Genomic DNA, 19,981 nt, shown 5'->3' with positions numbered 1-19,981 from the left:
TAGTCAAGTAGTCTGTATTTTTACTGATTTTTGTGTGTGTATGTACTTGTTTATCAGATACTGAGAGAATTGTGTTAAAACCTCCAATTGTGATTTATCTGCTTTTCCTCTTAGGTATCTTTATTTCTATATAACTTGAAACTGTGTTATTAGATATAAATTTAAGACTGGTTTACCTTCCTGTTAAATTGATCCTTTACCACTGAGAAGTGTCCATTTTAAAATTTATTAGTTATTGCCTTAAAAGTGTACTTTGTTCAGTGTTATATGGTCACATCAGCTTTCCTTTGTATAGTTTCACCTTGTCTATTTTTCTGTCCTTTTACTGTTATCTCTCTGTCTTAGTTTGCTTGGGCTGCCATAACAAAATACCATAGACTGGGTGGCTTAACAGACATTCTATTTTCTCACTACTCTGGGGGCTTCGAGTTCAAGAGCAAGGTGCTGGCAAGGCTGGTGAGACCTCTCATTGGCTTGCAAATGGCTGCCTTCTCACTGTGTCCTCACATACCTTTCCTCTGTGCACTTGTGAAGAGAGCTCTCTGTTGTCTCCCTCTTCTTACAGGACACCAGGCCTGTCAGGTCAGAGCCCCACCCTTATGACATCATTTAACCTTAATTACCTACTTAAAGTCCCTGTCTCCAAATACAGTCACATTGAAGGTTAGGACTTCCCCATTTGAATTTGGGGGCAGAACATAGTTCATTCGTTAACACTGTGTCTTTATATTGAAAAATGTGCTTCTTGTAAATAGCATGTAGTTGGGTCTTGGTTTAATCCAGTCTGATAATTTTTGTATTTTGATTGCAGTGTTTATTTTATTTAATGTAATCACTGGTGTAGATCTGTTTAATTTTACCATTTTTTAATTTCTTTTCTGTTTGTCCCACCTGCTTTTTGTTCTGTTTTTTTAGTCCCAACTTATTTTGTATTTATCAAGTATTATTTCATTATTCCACTTTACATTCTTTATTGGGTACTTGCTATTCCTTTTAGAATTATTATTTTAGTGATTATGACAAAAATTACTGTTATTAGTCTACCTTAAATTAATATTTTTGCCATATCCTGAACAGTGTAGAAATCTTAAAATGCTATAATTCTGTTTATTTTCTCCTGCTTCTATTGCTATAGTTGTGATATATTTTTACTCCTATATTTGCTAAATACCTCACAAGGTACAGTTTTTCCATAAAAAATTGTATTTTATCTTTACTCACATTTATCCTTTCTGATGCTCTTTCTTTCCTTCTTGTACTTCCTGATTCTATCTGATAACATTTTTCTTTTGCCTAATAAGGAACTTAACTTTGATATTTTTTATAGTTTTGATTTCTAGTGATGAATCATCTCAGCTTTAATTGCTGAGATAGAATAGAAAGATAATTTTGCTTGATAGAAAATTCTGTTGGTCAGTTTATTCTCTCTGCTTTTTAGAGCTATTGCTCCATTTTCTGTTACAATCCTCAGAAGGGATGTCGTAGAAGTGATACTGTGTTCTCAGTGGACCCAATCCAGTGGCACATACCTTCAGTTTGTTCCATTACTGAAATTGTTTACTTTCTTCACTTGGTTAAGGTTGTTTCTGTCAAGATCTTCACAGTGGCCTGACCTGTGGTGGCGCAGTGGATAAAGCGTTGACCTGGAACACTGAGGTCACCGGTTCAAAACCCTGGGCTTACCTGGTCAAGGCACATATGGGAGTTGATGCTTTCTGCTCCTCCCCCTTCTCTCTCTCTCTCTCTCTCTCTCTCTCTCTCTTCTCTAAAATGAATAAATAAAATTAAAAAATTGAAAAAAAAATCTTCAACAGTAAAATTACTATTGTTCCTTGTAATTTATGACTGTTTTGTGGGGAGATACTTGGAGGTTATTTAAATATCCTGTCTTTATCAAAATTTCAACTTATTCATGCCTTTGTATTTATCAGTTTGGATTCCTAGTTCCCTATTATTTATTCAGTGTTATAATGTATTGTTATCATTATTTAATTTTATGTTCAAATTGTTCCAGATTTGGTCAATGGGCACCACTTCAATCTGGCTTCTGTTTCCTTTTGACATACGCCCATAATTCTTTCAGAATTTTTATACTTTCTGGCTTAAAAAGAACTTGCAAGTTGATCTTGAACTTATCTCTTTCCCAGCCCTGGAAACAGTAGTTTTTCCAGCGTTCTGGTTCAGTTTAGTAGGATGGTATTTAGAAACCAAGATCTGAACAGTAGGTATGCTCGTGCTGTTGGGCTATCACTCTCCCCGGATATTCGCACATGTATACATACACACACACATACATACGCATTTACATCTGTGTTCATTTTTGTGTGTGTGTGTTTATGTGTACCTTAAGCTTACACCCATACTTCTACTTCCAGTTCAGTTCCACAGGATTCACTCAGTTTTCTCTTTCTGTACTTGTAACTCTTTTCTCTGATGAGGTCAGAGAAATCTGACCCCATTATCTTATCACACTTATTTCATCAGTGCCCAGTGTGTAACCAGTCTCTCGTGCTCCCGTCATGCCCTCTCCTGCATGGATACACTCAGCATACCAAAGCTCTGACACTTTGCCCGGGCCACTTTTTTGGAGGATGCCCCCTTCACCCCTCTTGGTCTCTGACACGTTGAGGCGAGTTGCTTTCCCAGGTGAGTGCCCTCCTCACTCAGCTGAGGTAGCGTGCAGTACAGTGTTAGCCTTCCGCGGGGCTGTCCTCTTCACCTTGCTGGGTCTCTGACACGTTGTGCTGAGCCATCTCTCTGTGGGGATGTCCTCCCATCCTGCGTGAGCTCTGACTCCTGACTCTGGGCTGCTAGCGTTGGAGGCGGATGCCCTCCTCGTCCCAGTTAGGCTCTAACGTTTGCTCTGGACCATTACAGCTCTCCCCTTATCCCCTTTCCCAGGGACACCTTCGCCCACTGTAACGGATTTAAAACGGAACTGTTCAAAAAAGGAAGAGCATAATTTTTTATGATATATTGCACATTATATATAAAGGGCCAATAACTGAAGTCAGTGTTATTTACCTCAAAGAGGGCACCCTTTATTCTCTGTCATATATAGTTGGAGGGGTCTGGCACCGCAGGCTGATGAGGAACTCAGCTGGCTGGGGCTGGGTTGTAACTATCATTGGACCCAGTCTACCTCTGCTTTCCCACAGATCCTGGGGAAGATTCATTTGGTCTTTTGCTTGTGAGCCGATGGGTCTCTGCCCCCCTGTCCTGAAAGACTGGTAAAGATTCAGCCTGAGTGGTTCTGCTCTGAGCTTTGTTCTCCAGCGTGCCTCACACTGCTTCCAGTTTGGGCAAGTGTGTTCAGGCTGAGATGTGCTATGTGAGGCAGGCCCCTTACTCAAGCAGCACTTTGTCTTTCAGACATTGCAAAGCATCAGGAGTCCTGTGAGCCTGTTTGAAAACTCTGGCTTCCCACCCAGCCCCTGCATTCATACAATAAATCATGTGAGAGAGCAACACTTTTGTGTTTGGGGCTTCTAAAATTTTTGAATTGTTGAGCCAACCCCACACACCTTCAAAAGTTACGCTGATTTTATTTCCTCAAGTGTCATCATTCATTTGGACCACTCTCTGTCCTCAGCCTGTGCCCAGAATCAGCAAATGTCCCCAGGCTACGCAAGCCCAGGAGAGGACCTGTCATTCTCTGAATAGTTCTCCATTATAGTTCACTCCAGGACTTGCAGATAATATAATATATGTCTTTATTAATACTTTTTTTTTTTCAATTTACCAGACTTCTTGTGCTGGGAAAGTTAGTCTGTTGTATCTTCTTCTATCCTACCTGAACCAGATACCTGTCATATATATGGGTTTTGTACTTTTTTTCACTCTGTATTATTATACAGTAACCATCATTTTCATGTCACTTAATATTTTTCAAAAAGCTTTTTATTGTTTTCTATAGCTTACCTGAGGACAGTAGTGGAGTATGTGATATATGTGAGAATATATGAGAGACCATAAGATAAGTGGGGTGAGTCTTTTCAGTATACCCCTTTTTTTGAAGATTTGGGGAATATGAATAATTTAACTTGGAAGTGGCTCCAAAAGTGATTTGATACACAAACACACATCAATATATAACTGGAGACTAGGGTATAAAATACATGCAAATGACTTAGAAAAAGCAAAATTTCAATGGAATTTCATGTTTTCATTAAGGCCATGTGGTCACCTATTATAGTCTTTCATTTCTTCCTATCTTCAGCAGTGTTTCAGTATTTTTAGTTTAGATCTGTCTTCCCATTTTTCAGTATTCAAATACATAAATATCACTAAGGATCTCATTTTCTAATTTTAGGAAATATGTATTGATCTTCCTTTTTTTTTTTTTTTAATATCTGGCTCTAAAAAAGTCCACTAGAAAAGGCTTACCCCCTCTCTTTACTGCTCTTTCTTTATTATATAGTAGTCACTATTCCTGAACATGCAGTATTAGAGTAAATATTTATTTTATTTTTCCGAAGTGAAAAGCAGGGGGGAGACAGACTCCCATATTCACCCAACCGGGATCTACCCGATATGCCCAGCAAGGGGCAATGCTCTGCCCATCTGGGGCGTTGCTCTGCTACAATCAGAGTCATTCTAGTGCCTGAGGCGGAGGCCATGGAGCCGTCCTCAGTGCCCAGGCCAACTTTGCTCCAATGGAGCCTTGGCTACAGGAGGGGAAGAGAGAGAGAAAAAGGAGAGGAGAAAGGGTGGAGAAGCAGATGGGTGCTTCTCGTGTGTACCCTGGCTGGGACTCGAACCTGGGACTTCCACACGCCGGGCCGATGCTCTACTGCTGAGCCAACTAGCCAGGGCCTAGAGTAAATATTTATATTAGGCTGAAAAGGTTAGATGTTTAAGAAAAAAATAGAATATACTAGTAAATGACATTGGAGTGTGTTTTTTTAGACATTTATTTAACATTAAAATTTACTGTTTTCAAATTCTTAAATTCTTTTATACATTTATAAACCCATTTACATATGTACATTATATTTGGCATGTATCTAGAGAAATTACAAATCATAACTAAAATTTGAGTATCAGAATTATAGTGACAGAGTACCTTGAGGGACCTTGGCGTTCTTGTTGAAATAACATTAAACTAATTAATTATGTCACATTAAATCAATTCTAAGGTGATTTTATTTTATTTTTTTTATATTTTAATGTCTTGAAATTGAGGAATGTCTTACAAGTCAATATTAACCAAATAATGTAGTTGTCATTGCCTGTGTTTGAGTGAAGTTAGTCTTTAGTTGTTAATATTGTCACTTCAGTTGAGGTAAGTTCATTGTTACATTGGCTTTAATTGCCATTTAAAATATTTTCAGAAAGATGACTATAATTGCATTTTGTAAAAATGTTTTATATATAAAGAAAGGCACAGAAATAGAAGCAGGGAATAAAGTTAATATTAGTAAGAGCAAACATAACATCATTAGAGGAATGACCATCAGTCCATAACCATGTGTATATGTGTACATGACCAAAAAACCTCTTAAAGGAAAGGTTACTTTCTGTTTAGAATCCAGCTGTTGAGTAAAATACTGAGCACTGGTTATCAGTTCCAAAGGCATAGGGTGCCGTGCACCAATTATTAATCTGGGGGGAGACTCCAGCTACCTGGAGGATAGCAAAGATCATCACTGCACCAGAAACAGAAGTCCAGACATTTCTATCCATTGTATCTTGGTGTCCAAGTCACTAAGGAAAACACAACACAGTCAAGCACTGGATTGAACAGTGCTCACACAGCAAAGAGATAGAGCAATATCAGCTTCAAAAGTAGGTATTGGCCCTGGGTGGATGGCTTAGTGCAGGGGTCAGGAACCTATGGCTCACAAGCCAGATGTGGCTCTTTTGATGGCTGCATCTGGCTCACAGACAAATCTTTAATAAAAAAAAATGTTAAAAATATAAAACATTCTCATGTATTACAATCCATTCATTTCCTACCGCTCATGTTCATGGTTGCGGTGGCTGGAGCCGATCACAGCTGTCCTCCAGGACAACACCAAATTTTTATTGGATAATGTGTAACATACACAGGATGTTGTGAGGTCAGGAAGTAAACTTCCCTCCTTTTAATCAAGTATTCAGCTAACTAATTGCAGAAACCCTTTTGACGAAGAAGATGACTAAAAGAAAAAAAGATGAGGAGTATCGTACTTTTCAGCAGGAATGGACAGAGGAATTCGCCTTTGTGGAGAGAGCAGGTTCTGCAGTGTCTAATATGCAATGATAAAAGTGCATCGATGAAATGGTCAAATATAAAGCAGCACTTCAACACACACCATACTACATTAGCATCAACATATCCAGCGTGGGACAGCAGGAAGAAAGCATGTCAATAGCTACTGTGCAGAGTGCAAGCTAGTCAGCAGCAACTCTGTGTTTGGACCCAGCAAGTTGACTGGATTTCGGCTAGCTTTGCTGGTGCTTTAGCAATTGTGAGAAATGGAAAGCCATTCACAGATGGGGAGTATGCCAAAACATTTATGCTTGATGTTGCCAATGAATTTTTTGACGACTTTTCGGATAAAGACAAGATAATCAAATAAAAGACATGCCTCTGTGGGCAAGAACTGTTCACGATCGTACCATCATGATGGCAAATCAGATTGAAGCAACATAAGTGAAGGACATAAATGCATCACCATTCTTTTCTCACTTTGGTTGAGTCAACAGACGTAAGTCATATATCCCAGTTCAGCGTGATTGCAAGGTATGCTGTCGGTGACACACTACATGAGGAAAGTCTTGCTGTTTTGCCAATGAAAGAGACAAGAGGGGTCAGTTTTTCATTGCGACACCTTAGTTGTTCATTGATTGCTTTCTCATATGTGCCTTGACCATGGGCCTTCAGCAGACCGAGTAACCTCTTGCTCAAGTCAGCGACCTTGGGTCCAAGCTGGTGAGCTTTTCACTCATACCAGATGAGCCCACGCTTAAGCTGGCGACCTCGGGGTCTCAAACCTGGGCCCTCCACATCCTAGTCCGACACTTTATCCACTGCGCCATCGCCAGGACAGGCCGGACTTTTCTTGAAATGAAAAATATCGAGCATCCTGAGTTAGCTAACACTGAGGAGCTCCTGAAGCTCTACTATCTCATGGACATGACTGAACATCTGAACCAGCTCAATGTGAAAATGCAAGGCATTGGAAATACAGTCTTATCCCTTCAACAAGCAGTGTTTGCATTTGAAAACAAGGTAGAACTCTTCATCGCTGACATTGAAACAGGTCATTTATTACACTTTGAAAAACTGAGAGAGTTTAAAGATGCATGCACAGCAAGTGACCCTGCTCAACATCTTCATCTCCAGCAACTAGAGGGTTTCACATCTAATCTCCTACAGTCATTCAAAGCGCGCTTTGGAGAATTTCGTGAGCGCACTCGTCTTTTTAAGTTCATCACCCATCCACACGAATGTGCAGTGGACAGCGCCTGAGTTACATCCCCAGTATCTCTATCAGAGATTTTGAGCTACAAGCTGCTGACCTGAAGGCCTCAGACATGTGGGTGAATAAGTTCAAGTCACTGAATGCACAACAGCAAGCAGAGTTGGGGAGCAAACACAAGTGGAGAGAAATGAAAAAACTTCAACCCGGCCCTGGCCGGTTGGCTCAGTGGTAGAGCGTCGGCCTGGCGTGCGGAGGTCCCGGGTTCGATTCCCAGCCAGGGCACACAGGAGACGCAGCCATCTGCTTCTCCACCCCTCCCCCTCTCCTTCCTCTCTGTCTCTCTCTTCCCCTCCCGCAGCCAAGGCTCCATTGGAGCAAAAGATGGCCCAGGCGAGCAAAAGATGGGGATGGCTCCTTGGCCTCTGCCCCAGGCGCTAGAGTGGCTCTGATCGCAACAGAGCGATGCCCCGGATGGGCAGAGCATCGCCCCCTGGTGGGCATGCCAGGTAGATCCTGGTCGGGCACATGCGGGAGTCTGTTTGACTGCCTCCCCGTTTCCAGCTTCAGAAAAATACAAAAAAAAAGAAAAAACTTCAACCCTCAGACCAGCTGATTGTCAAAACTTGGAACACGCTTCCCATCACATACCACACACTGCAACGTGTGAGTATGGCTATACTGACAATGTTTGGCTCTACGTATGCATATGAGCAGTCTTTCTCACATCTGAAGAACGTTAAGACCAACCTACGATCACGTGTAACAGATGGAAGTCTCAACGCCTGCATGAAGCTTAACCTCACCACATATCAACCAGACTACAAAGCCATCAGCAAAACCATGCAGCCCCAGAAGTCGCATTAATGGTATGAAGTTCTTTATTCATCATTGGTTTAGCAACAGCATAACAACGTTATTAAAAAGAATTCAGAGACTTGTTATACTTTAAAAGTGTTGGTCTTACATAAAATGCACACATTTACTTGTATTTAGTGTTAAACATATTGTATGGCTCTCACGGAATTACATTTTAAAATATGGCGTTCATGGCTCTCTCAGCCAAAAAGGTTCCCGACCCCTGGCTTAGTGTTAAAGCATTGTCCCCGCACTCCGAGGTTGCGGTGAGTTTGACCTTCAGTCAGTGAATACAGAATTAAATGAAGTAGTGAGTTAATACTTCTCCCCCCCTTCCCATACTCCTTCCTCTCCCTCCCTTTCTCTCTCCTTTCTCTCTCCCTCTTTTCCCCTTCCTTGCTTTCACTCCCTCTCTCTTTTTCCCTCTCTTTCTCTCCCTTTTTCTCTCTCTTCTTCCCCTGCCCCTCTCACTTCCCTTTTCCCCTTCCCCCTCTTCCTCTTCTACTTCTTTCTCTTCCCCCTCTTTCTCCCCCTCCCTGCCCCTATCTCTCTTATTTCTCACATCAGTGGGAAAAAATTTTTAATTGTTTTTTAAAAAGTGGGTGTTGGTCTTCCATGGCGAGTGGGGCCATTTGCCTACCCATGCCCGCCCCTCTAATGCTGCAGTGGAAGGAATCCTGTCCCCTCCCTGAGGAGAACAGACGTAGTAATGGCTTGGCCAGGTATCATATGACATACACACTTTAAGCAGAGACCAGAGTATTACTGAGCTTGAGACAAGGAAAGATATTTCCACACAAGGTGATATTATGCCTTCAGAACAGATTCCTAAAAGTAGAATTGCTGGGTCAAAAGCTAAGTGCATATTTAGTTTTTAGGTATTGACACTTTCCAGTCAAGAGTTGCATCAGGCTGCATTCCCAGTATCAGTATATGAGAATGCCTTTTTCCTTACCGTCTTGTCAATATATTGTGCTGTCACATTTCCCAGTTTTTGCCAGTCTGGTAGAGAAATTTTGCCTCAATGTTGTTTTAGCTTGCATATGTAAGTTACATTTTTTTCATAGGCTTGAGGATCATTTTTATATCCCTTTTTGGTATTGTCTCTTCACATTTTTCTATCAGATATTTGGCCTGTTATAGCTCAATTTTTAAGAGTCATGTATATATTAGGGATATTAGCTCTTTGTGGTATGTGTTGCAGATATATTCCCCCAGTTTTTCAGTTTACTTTTGCTTTTGTTTATGGTATCTTTGACCATAAAATTATTTTTATTTTTATGTAGTCAAATGTGTCAGTCTTTCTGTTTATTACTTCTGAATTTTAAGTCATGGCTAAAAGTTTTTTCTTACACCCAGGATAAAGAGGAATTTACCCATGTTTTCTTTTAGTACTTGTAGTTTTTTGTCTTACATTTAGATCTTTAAATGTACAGTGTGAGATATGGACCTAGTTTTGTCTTTTTTCAAATGGTTTCCCAGTTGTCCCCGCATCATTTATTTAGGAGTCTATTCCCCGGTGATTTGAAATGCCACCTTTGTCATACACTGTATGTTTGGTTCTAATTGTGGACTTTATAGTCCACAAAGAAACTAGTTTCTTTGTCAATTCATGCAATAATACAACATTATTTAAGAAAAAGTCTCCATAGTTAGGTACTAATGTCTAGAATGCCTATGTCTCCATTATAGTTTTTCTTTTTAAGTGTTTTTCTGGCTATTCTTGTTTGTTTTATAAGAACTTTAATATCAGTTTCTTGACTCCATAAAATTGCTTGTTGGTATTTGGAGAGAGGGGTGTTGCATTGAATTTATAAATTTGGGAGAACTGCCCTGGCTGGGTAGCTCAGTTGATTAGAGCATCGCCCCAAGTACACCAAGGTTTCATGTTGAATCTCTGGTCATGGCATGGACATGAATCAACCAGTGAATGCATAAGTAAGCAAAACAACAAACCAATGGTTCTTCATTCCTCTCTCTAAAATCATTAAATCATTTTTAAATAAATAAATTAGGGAGAACTAACATTCATAATATGAGTCATCCTTTCCAAATATAGGAAATAAATATCTTTCCATTTGATCAAGTCAACTTTTGTGTATTTCAGTATTTAAAATTTTTCCTCATATAGGTTTTGTACACTTCTTGTTAAATTTATTCTTAAATATTTAATCTGTTGCTATAAGCATTTACTATTTTTGAGGTTTTCAAATAATGTGTGAGATTTTTAGATCTCTAATTTCTTTACTATAGTTCCCATGTCATTCATATGAGGTTAAATCATTGTCTACATTTAAAATGTTTCGACTGTAAGTGAAGGTGTAAATATATTAAATTTTTCTGGTTTCTCATCACATACTGTCCTTATGGCCCTAATTAAGGGGTTATTTGGAAAGTCTGTGCTAATGTGTTAAGTCACCTGTATAATTTGCTGCAGAATTGCTTTAATTCCACTTAAGAATATGCAATTAATAAAAGGTGTGAAAACAGACGCTCTTTGCCAAAACACAATACATCTTGTCATTTGATCTATTTTCCTGCTGAGTGGATAATTATGAAAATAGCCTTAGTGTTCAAATTATTTCTTTAATCCTTGATTCTCTCACACATTGTAGAGTCCAGCCTGCATACCAGTTTGACTTTCTTCCTAGATTACTAATATGTTTTGGGTGCTGAGGAAGAAGTGTTACTAGTACTTGAGCTTAGAACCTCTCCTTGAGAAAACATAAAACTCCTCTCTAAAACAAATGGAGTTTTACATAATCTACAGAACCCAAGTGATTGTGCATGTGGCAGAGGGAGGAAGTGAAGAGGGAAGATTAAACCCAATAGCTGTACTCTTAAAAACTGGACTTGTTTTATTTTTCATTATAGGAATGATTTTCATGTATACCTATTTCTTTCCTACAAGATTATTTGATAAGAATACTCCCATTTTTTAAGGCTGAATAAATCACTGATTTATAATGTTATGGCATATCCTTTTACACTCAGAATGTGCCTTCCAAATACACATTGAATTCTTGGTATTTTGAGGGTAGAGTTTGATTTTGCATTGCTTTTAGTATTGAAATTACTACTATAGTTAGGCATTCTAGTTAAATCTTTTGCTAATATTTCCTAGAACCAATAAAAACACAAAATTTTAGCCCTGGCCGGTTGGCTCAGCGGTAGAGCGTCGGCCTAGCGTGCGGAAGACCCGGGTTCGATTCCCGGCCAGGGCACACAGGAGAAGCGCCCATTTGCTTCTCCACCCCTCCGCCGCGCTTTCCTCTCTGTCTCTCTCTTCCCCTCCCGCAGCCAAGGCTCCATTGGAGCAAAGATGGCCCGGGCGCTGGGGATGGCTCTGTGGCCTCTGCCTCAGGCGCTAGAGTGGCTCTGATCACAACATGGCGACGCCCAGGATGGGCAGAGCATCGCCCCCTGGTGGGCAGAGCGTCGCCCCATGGTGGGCGTGCCGGGTGGATCCCGGTCGGGCGCATGCGGGAGTCTGTCTGACTGTCTCTCCCCGTTTCCAGCTTCAGAAAAATGGGAAAAAAAAAAAAAAAAAACCCACAAAATTTTAATAAAGAAGTAAAAGGGTTTTTTACTTTGTCAAAAACATCAAGTTGATAATATAAATAGTTTTTAGGATTCTCTTTATACAATATACTTTCTAAAAATCTTACAATTTCAATATCAAATACCAAATACTACATCCCAGAATATGAACATTCTTACATTCTTTACATTTTTAAATAATTTTTTATATTGAGGGGGTAGGTCATAATGTTAGAATGGTATATTTAGTGACTCCTGACCCCATCAATTATTGTTATCAACAAGATCTACAATTTTTATTGGCCAGTATGTAATCTGTCCCAATGGGTTATGGATTTAAAATAAACATTTGCACATTTTTATGCTTTGCAAGCTTGCCAGGTTGCCTTCTCATTGACATTCTGATTTGTCAGTTTTTAATGCATTAACCAGTTGTAGGAAGAGTGCATAAAGCCTAGTATTTTTCCTACATGATAGTATTTTTTTCTTGAAGCCCTGAGATTATTAAATGTTTAAAGTTACGTTTTTGCAAATGATTGTTTTGAAGAGTTATTCTCTAATGAAACCCTAAAATTAGCAGCAGGGTGCCAAAGTGATACATTCTCTATGCAAAGAACATGTTTAGAAAGCTGGATTAAAGGGGGAAATTCCAATGAAGGAAAAGAAATAAAAAGTAAATGAGGTAATCAAAGTCAAAGAAATTGATATTGGCAGGTCCTGAATGATGTTCCTAGATGAGCAATCTTTCAAAATACTTCTTGTACATTGCTGCTATTCCTTTATTTATTATTAAAATAACATGATCCATGAGGAGCTTGGGGTGACTCTCAGCCTAGCTAATTCTAATTAATCCAGTCAGGGAGAGCAGTAGGGTAAGTGGAGCAGTCTATCGGATTGAAATTCATAACTTAATTGAGGTCAAAGTCCCGGTCTGGGAGAACAAAAGTCTTTTGCTAGGACCAGGCAAATCAATAGCAATAAATATCTGGCTTGGATACAAGTAGCTTATAGTGACAGATTATCTGACAGTGGCCAGAGGTCTTGGTTCTGTTGAGGGCAGTCTTGAGCACGCCATGGTTCTTGCTGATGTTCAATCCATACCCATGACACTTGGAAAGAAGTAAGTGGCACTCAGCAGAACTCTTGAAAGTCTTGTGGAAGCACTGTGTGTGAAACGCCAGTGACTTCTATTTGTTGTTATCAAATGAACATTTCCTGATGACACATTTTTTAAGTGACAAAGGAATTTCTATCATATTACCAGTAAGATCTGAAGGATTTGCAAAGTTGAGAGCCAACTGTCCCATTAATAATTCAAAAAGTGTGTATAGAATTGCTTTGGCGGAGGAATATAACTCAGGGTCCTGTTGTCTGGGTTTGTATGTAACTAAAAGTTAGAGGACCATGCTACGTTAACATTAAAGAGTTAATGTTAATGCTTCAAATGATATTTGGTTGTGTGGGAATTTTGCTTGTTTTTAAGTGCACACTGATATATTATATTTAGGAACAAGATAGAATTTCTTTAATCTTTCAACAAAAAATAGAAAGATAAAAAGAAACAAAACATGGCAAAAATGTTATCAATTGTTAAATAAGAGTAATATCTTAGGTCTCTACCTTTATATATATTGTATATTTTTTTCATTAAAAGAACAACAAAAAAGAAACCTGTGAAATAAAACCAGTAAGGCTAGTGTATTAGCAGGAAAGGTTTCCCTCTGTCCCATACTTTTCATACTTTTCATACTTTTAATTTCTACTTAGTTGTCAAAAAGCTTAGCTGTTCTTTTATGCATTATATTACTTAATTAGTATAAAACATTGCATTCCACTCATTATTTGAGTCTGAACTACCATCTGAGTGAGGGAAAGAAACTCCTGAGATTTGCAGTCGTTGATCTTGTAAAAAGGCATGGAGAGCTTTGTAGTATATATTCCATCTCCACGGACATTTCTCTGGTCCAAACTGTTATTCCTTCATATATTATTGTGGCAACTTATTAACATGACTTTTTTGATCCTATGTAATTATGACACAGATTAGTCTTCCTTAAATGTCATGATCTAAATGCTCATTCATTATCTAAATGATTCTATTATCAAAAACCTTTAATAGTTTATCTATGAATCATTTCTCAACTTTTATGATTGATTCTCAAAACTCCACTTCTATGACAACTGTTTTCCTAGTATTCCTCACTTTATGAAGTTGGTGAGGCCACATTTTATATCCTAGAAGTTCCCAAATATGGATCATCAGAATTAACTATAGATCTTTTTTTAATTTTTTTATTTATTTACTTTTTTAGATTTTTTTATTTATTCATTTTTATTAGAGAGAGAGAGAGAGAGAGAGAGAGAGAGAGAACAGGGGGAGGAGCAGGAAGCATCAACTCCCATATGCGCCTTGACCAGGCAAGCCTAGGGTTTTGAACCGGCGACCTCAGCATTCCAGGTCAACGCTTTATCCACTGCGCCACCACAGGTCAGTAACTATAGATCTTTTTTAAAGTAATCTTCAACTCTAGAAATTGTGACTCAGTAGGTGAGTTAGGGTTAGCGGGTGTTGGGAAGGTGAGAATCTCAAAATTATGAGTGTCTACACAAAATTCTGTAGTGCCAGGTTTGTAATTCTAAACACTGTGTTCACCTGCCAGTCCTTCAGTGCTACCTTTCTTTTTTTCTTTCTTTTTTTTTTAAGTGAAAGGAGGGGAGATAGTAAGATAGACTCCCACATGTGACCAAGATCCACCCAGCAACCTCTGTCTAGGGCCTGGGGCAGTGCTTGAACCAATCAAGCCACTGACTACGGGAGAATAAGATGGTTGCTTCTCCTGTGTGCCCTGACCAGGAATCGAATCCAGGACGTCTGTATGCTGGGCTGACACTCAAGCCACAGAGCCAATTGGCCAGGGCCAGTGTGCTACCTATCTTTAGTAGTTAGAATAAAAACAGACAGCCTGACCAGGCAGTGGTACAATGTATCCATTGGAATGGGGCACAGCGGACCCAGGTTTGAGACCCCAAGGTCACCAGCTTGAGCGCTGGGTCACTGGCTTGAGCATGGGATCATAGATATGACCCCATGGTTGCTGGCTTGAGCAAGGGGTCACTCATTCTGCTGTAGCCCCCAGTCAAGACACATATGAGAAAGCAATCAGTGAACAACTAAGGTGCCACAACAAAAATTGATGCTTCTCAACTCTCTCCCTTCCTGTCTGTTTGTCCCTATCTGTCCCTCTCTCTGATTCTGTCTCTGTCAAAAAAAAACAAAACAAAAAACAAAACTAAAAATATTTTTTAAAAAGAATAATATCAGACAAAACAGCTTCATTCCTATATGAATCACCAACAACTATTCAGAATTATCAGATGTGGTTTCATTTTTAAAGGAGAGATACAAATTTACACATAATCCTATTGGCTGAGTGCTTATTAGTTTTCAAATACTTATACAACATGTGTCTGCATATTTGGTCTTTTTTTTTTCCTTATAATCTGTGAAATGAATTTTTCCACATAATAATAATCCCAAGTCACTCAGCTGCTGAAAAGTCAAGATTCAAATCTAAGTTTTCCAGTAACAAATGATCTCCGGTAAATTTTCAGTTAGGTTATCAAAACAAAGTGGAAACATCAGGCTTTTTAGAGAAGATATTTTTAAGCAGAACAAAAAACAAGGCAGTTCAGGCCTTGCACATGCTGCTACCCCAGAGTAATCCATGCCCAGCCATGATCAACCCCACCATGTTCTGCATGTTCTTCAACATTGCCATTGACAGCAAGCCTTGGGATGTGTCTCCTTTGAGCTGCTTGTAGACAAGGTTCCAAAGACAGCAGAAAACTGTGCTCTGAGAACTGGGGAGAAAGGATTTGGTTATAAAGGTTCCTGCTTTCAGAGAATTATTCCAGATTTATGTGCCAGGGTGATGACCTCACACGCCACCATGGCACAGGCGACAAATGCATCTATGGGGAGAAATTTGATGATGAGAATTTCATCCTGAAGCATACAGGTCCTGGCATCTTGTCCATGGCAGATGCTGAACCCAACACAAACGGCTCCCAGTTTTTCATCTGCATTGCCAAGACTGAGTGGTTGGGTGGCCAGCATGTGGTCTTCAGCCAGGTGGAAGACAGCATGGATAGTGTGGTAGCCATGGAGCACTTCGGGTCCTGAGATGGCTAGACCAGCAAGAAGATCCCCATTGCTGGCTGTGAGCAACTCTAATAAATGAAACTTGTGTTTTATCGTAACCACCAGACCATTCCTTCTGTAGCTCAGGAGCACAACCCTTCACCCCCACCTGCTTGGAATGTTCTGTCATCTTCGTGCTCTTGCTGCAGTTCATGGAGTTCCACACTTTCCTTACCCCTTCTGAGTTTAGCTGGATTGCAGAGTTAAGTTTATGATTACAAAATAAAAACTAGGCCCTGGCTGGTTGGCTCAGTGGTAGAGCGTCGGCCTGGCCTGAAGAAGTCCCGGGTTTGATTCCCGGCCAGGGCACACAGAAGAGGCACCCATCTGCTTCTCCACCCCTCCCCCTCTTCTTCCTCTCTGTCTCTCTCTTCCCCTCCTGCAGCCGAGGCTCCATTGGAGCAAAAGATGGCCCAGGCGCTGGAGATGGCTCCTTGGCCTCTGCCCCAGGCGCTAGAGTGGCTCTGGTCGCGACAGAGCAATGCCCCGGAGGGGCAGAGTATCGCCCCCTGGTGGGCAGAGCGTCGCCCCCTGGTGGGCGTGCCGGGTGGATCCCGGTCGGGCGCATGTGGGAGTCTGTCTCTCCCCATTTCCAGCTTCAGAGAAATACAAAAATAAATAAATAAAATAAAAATAAAAACTAAACAACAACAAAACTAGGCAGTCCAACATGAGATCATTTTCCAGTGTTTCTGCAGATTGTGACCTTTGTTCATTTGGAACTCAGCTATTTTCTATAAGTTTGTGCACACACCAAAATAATAATAAAACAACAACTTCTCTCTGGTAGCCAATTGGGAGGCCACAGGTGTAGTTTTCTAATGGATCATTTGGAATCTAAATGTAGTCGAAGACTATATACCCTGAGTTCAGAAAAGCATGGTAGAAAAATTCCTATCCAAGCAAGATAAAATTAAAGAAGAGGAACCTCAGTTCTCAAGAAAACTCCACTAAATTTATAGAATGTTTTTTAACAGTTTTATTTAACTAGTGTTATTATATATATTTACTTTGTCTACCCTGTGTTTCATCTCCAGTTAGACCACGAATTCTTTAAGTTCATAGATCATGTTTTCTGTTTCTTTAATATTCCTAGTGGTCTCTTGCATAAAGTTTGAAATATAGTATGCATTCAGTAAATATTATAAAATATTGAAAAATGCTTGTTCCTTTGTAGATAAATATTCCTTTAGCCTGAAACACATATACATGCATGTGCATATGTGGACACATACACACATGCAAAATCCTTTTCTCTAATTTTCTTTTTTTTTTATATATATAAATTTTTATTAATGTTAATGGGATGACAATAATTCAGGGTACATATATTCAAAGAAAACATGTCTAGGTTATCTTGTCATTGAATTATGTTGCATACCCCTCACCCAGAGTCAGATTGTCCTCCGTCACCCTCTGTCTAGTTTTCTCTGTGCCCCTCCCCCTCCCCCTAACTCTCTCCCTCCCTCCCTCCCTCCTGCGTCCTCCCTCCCCCTAACCTTGGTAACCACCACTCTCTTGTCCATGTCTCTTAGTCTCGTTTTTATATTCCACCAATGTATGGAATCATGTAGTTCTTGTTTTTTTCTGATTTACTTATTTCACTCCATATGATGTTATCAAGATCCCACCATTTTGCTGTAAATGATCTGATGTCATCATTTCTTATGGCTGAGGAACTGATATTTTCAAACAACAGCTCAGATAAGGGCCTAATATCCAAAATTCTCTAATTTTCTGCATTAAAGCATCACTTCTTCTGGGAGGAACCTGACCTAGCCCCCATCCTATCTTCTTCCAAATGCAGCCTCCCTTTGGATATGCTCTCTAGTGCCCCTGTAATACACTTTGTTTACATCTTTCATAGAATGTATCATTCTTTATTAAAGTTATCTCCATTCATAAGACTCTAGACTCCTTGAGAGTAGGAACTTTAATATTTTTCTATTGCCAAATCCTAATGCATTACTGGATGTATCATTTAATAATTGTTTAATGTGAACAAAGAATAAAGATTTAGAATAGATATAATGCCTCTATGAAATTGATTTTTATAAATTTATAGAAAGAAAAAGAAATAGATTAGTAAAACTTGATCTTTTTCTTTTATTTTTAAATTTTACTGCCATTTATGACAACATGGCTGGACCTTGAGAACATTATATTGAGTGAAGTAAGTAAATCAGAAAAAGCTAAGTAAAACTAGATCTTAAAGTTATCTGAATACTTCATGACTTTGTTAACAACTGGTCAGTATGCTTATTTTTTCAGTAGAGAATTGTTTGAGAAGGGCAGGCCTGAGCAAACCTGCTATAACACATAGATAGACATTCTTAAGCAGCGATGCTAAAGTCTTTGTTCTAAAGATAAATTAGATGTAGTCTTAAATGAAGGTTATGCATTATGAGACCACAATACCTATGTTGAAGTGACTTATTGTTCATGACAAATATCTTGGCAGTGGACTGGTTTTGTTTCATGTAGCTGTTATTTTTCAAACAGTTTTTTTCTTAGAAATGCAGTTTCTTATTTAACATACTCTTTTAACTGTGAATAATTGGTAGAAATATAGAGAATCTTGTAAAACTGGTAGAACATACGAAAGTTGAAAAAAGAAAGAGCTGAGGTATAAGATAATCATGCCTCTCTTTTTTCTCTTCCCGAAATGTAAAATTTACATCCACTTTGTGCTTTTAAATCACATCTTCACCAGGAATGCAGTTGACTTTATATAGAGACCAGTCCAAATGGCCCAGTTCACTTCAGGGATCCAACCCAAAGGTAGATCATTCTGCTGATATGTGTGCCTCTAGGCCTGTCTAGTGGCCAAGGGACAAGTGAATGGAAAGTGGGGGAATGGATTGGACTTGGACATGGGGGCTAAGGTGTCTGTACTTAGTATGTGAGGCTTTTTATGATCCAGGATGGAGCCAGTCAGTGGCTGAGGAAAGAAGGGGTTCTGGAGCTCCATTTGTACTGTGTCCTAGGAACATAGAGATGTTGGAGAGCCTACTTACCAGTTTGGTAGTTTTCAAATTGCTTTGTGAATCCCCACAAGGTACCTAGAAGTTTCCCTGTTTTTAGGAATAGGCTTTTGAATAAGATTTTAAGAAAAAGTTCTCCTATAATGGATTATGAAGGTAGAGACTTAGTCTAGTCCTCTCTGTGTACCAAGCCTTTAGTATTATTTAGTAATACTAAATAGTTAGCATTTTGTATTTGTTGACTAATAAGACAAGTATATTTAGCCCCTTATGCAGAGCAATCTTTACATTTGCAGAAAATGTAGGCAGAGTTTTCTGGTTAACACAGAAATGTCAATGCAAAGGAAGTCTGAAAATTGTGAATAAAGGTAACATATCAGTATTTAGAGGTGAAATATGTCTTTTTCTATTCCATAAAATAAATTTACATATACTGGCTCATGTTATCCTTATAGGAGCCCTGTGTGGTATTGTCCTCATTTCACTGTTAAGGAGACTAAAGTGCAGAAAGGGCATGTGAACTGCTTGGGACACAAAGCTAGTAGGTGGGAAACCGTAGTTCACACGTCAGTGTTGCGATGGCAGATCCCGTGCCTTTCCCCACACCTGCTGGCGTCGTACTCTGTCACACTAAGTGCTTTTAGAGTTCCCAGCCATCTCCTGCATTTTATGAGCATTATAGTAAGAAGTTCTGCATGCCCATAACAGTCTTTCATTTATAATGAAATTCCTCGATGTAGACATTATCTTGTTTACCAGGTTTTCCCCTTCAGCGTGACTTCTAATCCATGTTTTTATTCTCACAGCTCATAATTTTCTTTAATAAGTTATATTTTTCTGTCATTTTTATATTGAATACTTCTTTTGCTAAGTTTGTATCTGAGAATAAACAACTGGCTCACAGTACAGTGTGAATCAAGTTCAAATTACTTTGAGTTCACAGAACACCCAGTGTCATCTTATTTTTACATCTAACTGAATTATAGGACACT

The 19,981-nt window shown here is 39.2% G+C and overlaps 1 protein-coding gene and 1 pseudogene across 2 annotated transcripts in view; both read left to right on the top strand.

Moving 5' to 3' along the window:
- The window catches only part of ACBD6 (acyl-CoA binding domain containing 6), a 149,290-nt gene that overhangs the window by 80,378 nt on the left and 48,931 nt on the right, over nt 1–19,981 (top strand). The gene's annotated exons all lie outside the window — the stretch shown is intronic.
- On the top strand, nt 15,361–16,170 carry LOC136323294 (peptidyl-prolyl cis-trans isomerase A pseudogene; annotated as a pseudogene).

Source organism: Saccopteryx bilineata, chromosome 2, assembly GCF_036850765.1.
Source record: "Saccopteryx bilineata isolate mSacBil1 chromosome 2, mSacBil1_pri_phased_curated, whole genome shotgun sequence".
NCBI lineage: Eukaryota > Metazoa > Chordata > Mammalia > Chiroptera > Emballonuridae > Saccopteryx > Saccopteryx bilineata.
This window is presented reverse-complemented; position numbering and strand designations above follow the sequence as displayed.